This window comes from Gavialis gangeticus, unplaced genomic scaffold (genome assembly GCF_001723915.1).
Source record: "Gavialis gangeticus isolate Ggan-Ray unplaced genomic scaffold, GavGan_comp1, whole genome shotgun sequence".
Classification (NCBI taxonomy): Eukaryota; Metazoa; Chordata; order Crocodylia; family Gavialidae; genus Gavialis; species Gavialis gangeticus.
The window spans coordinates 167,170,528-167,173,141 of NW_017728992.1; positions in this window are offsets into that span (position 1 = coordinate 167,170,528).

Sequence of the window (2,614 nt, forward strand, 5' to 3'; positions counted from 1 at the left end):
GTGTATGTGCTAATTTATATGACAGGGTAAGAAAGGAACAGAGCATGGAACAGGAAGTGTAACAAGTTAAGTAAAGTCATAAGGCAAAATCTCAAGCATCGTGCAGGTGACATTACCAGAATTGAAACCCTGCTGTGTACAACCTGCCGTGGGTGTAAGTTCAAGCAGCAAGATGCAGTTTTATTATCTGTTTGTTCTTCTAGTCCATCTGTTGCAGCTTAGATCTCCAAAGATAGGCTTAGTGGCATTTTCCACCATATAACTGAGTTTCATTGGCCAGCCATAGCTTTCCGTGTACAACACACCCATACACACATTCTATCTGCTTCCTAAGTACCCAGTAAGCTCATGAATTTTGCACTGATGTAACTTCATTAAGTTCAGTGAAGCAACTTATAGTACTGAGGGGTGAGAGGGAGTGTAGAAACAGTCTCTTGGGCTTTACACGTGTTTCCTAGAGAATGCCAAACTAATGACACCACTAGGCAAATAGTAATACAAATTACTAATCAGTTAGAAAATAAATCCAATGCATTTAAATGTGCACATCTAATCCACATCTAATCGACTGCATCTTCCTATCACTTTTCCCTTCTCCTCTTTCTGTTCCTCGATTGTGTTTGCTGCATCAATTTGCTGTGTCTCTTTTTCAATGAGATTATAGACTCTTTGGATTTTCCTTATATTTTCCAGAATGTTTTACAACATGGCATAACTGTGGTTGGGGTCACAAAATACAACACTTATAGAAATACCATAGAATATTGTATAATATGCCACTTAAGCCTGTTTTTTGATCAAATGACAATGGGTATTTATACACATGCTCTGGGAGTGGGGAGGGGGGCACTTTAATTAGAGCCTCTTTGAGAGTGACTGTAATTAAAGCACCCAGAGTGAGATGTATATCAGTGTCCCCACACTGAAAAATGGTGGGGGCACTTTAACTAAAGTTCATTGAATGACCTTTAGTTAAAGTGTCCCCACCACCATTTTTCAGTGCAGGGTTGTTGATGCATGTGATGCTGGAGTCTGCTGGAGCACAGTAATTATCATGCTCCAGTAGACTCAATTGATGAGTCTGCTTCAATGCGCAATAATTACAGTGTATCAGAGCAGCCTCCCTGTACATGTATAGTAGGGGTGTGAGAAGCTTTGGTCACTGATTCAGTTCAGTGGAGATTTGCCCGATTCAGTGGCTGAATCTCCAAATCCGAATCAAATCAGAAGACCCTTTAATCTCTCTAAATCAAACTGGAACCCTCCGAATCGATTCGGAGCGATTCTATGATTTGGACATAGACACAGCTTTAAATGTTTTTTCTACATACTTCAAGATACCTGGCAGCTCATCAATGCTTAGATGGTGGGGCAGATGGAGCATCCCACAGAAGCACGGGGGGGTGTTCCCTGCGCACTCAGTGGTGGATCTGGAAGTGGACCAGAAGCACTTCCGGTCCACTTCCGGGTGTGTTGAGGAGCATGCGGGGGGGGCCCTCCCCCCCACCCCTGGCTCAGCAACTGGTTCCTCCTGGGTTTGGGGGAGCACCCAGGGCCCCCCATGGCCGATCACCAAGCTGGGGGACGTGCAGGGCGGAGTCCCCCGCACACTCAGCAGTGGCCCTGAAGTGAACCAGAAGTAATTCCAGTCCACTTCCGGGTCTGCCACCACGCACACAGGGGGCGCCCCATGCTCCTGTGGGATGCTCCATCTGCCCCACCATCGCAGCATTCATGAGCCACACCTGGTACTTCGAGGTATGTAGAAAAAACATTTAAAGCTGTGTCTATGGCCGTATCGCTGATTCTCCAAATCAGAATCAAGTCTTCAGTTTCGATTGAGCTGAATTGAATTGGAACAGTGATCCAAATCAACTAATCAAATCACTGTCACCAATTTGGGCCAAATCCGAAGCTGAATAGAATATGGCCTGTTTTGCACACCCCTGATGTATAGGCATCCTATGTTTTCCTGCAAATTCTGCTCATGGATTTTTTTTTCTTTAGAAGAATGTTTTGAACTATTTCTCACAACTTATCTGTTAAAAACTGGCCTTTTATTACTACTTGTGGGTGCTTGCAGATTTGTTCATTATTTATCTAAAACAATCAATGGCATAGTGACTGCTCCTCTAAATATCTAATATTTGAAATTCATCATAACATCTGTCACATCACTTACATGGGGTGGATTCCATTCTCTGGTTGAGTACCCTAATGTTTGAGAGAGAAAGGGGAGAGCATGTAAGGGACAGAGGAAGATAAGCAGGCCTAGACAACCATAAGGTATGTAACTTCTTTTCCGATCCTGTATTGGAAAAGAAAAAAAAAAGGCCACATATGAAGACTGTATTTAAAAAGAGCTAGTTGCTTCCTGACGTTAAGAATGAAAAATATACAAGACAGATTCACTTGCTGTCTGGCAGATTTTGCTTTCAATTTTTGTCACTTTCAGGAAAGCATTTGTATATGAATTTACATATATAGTCCTAAGTGCAAAAGTTCAGCCAGTTACTTGTCTAGCTCATGTATATATGACCACATTCCATAAGTCTAGTTTTGGAATATTGCTGTTAAATTCCCATCCATATATCACAATACACACAATTTCATG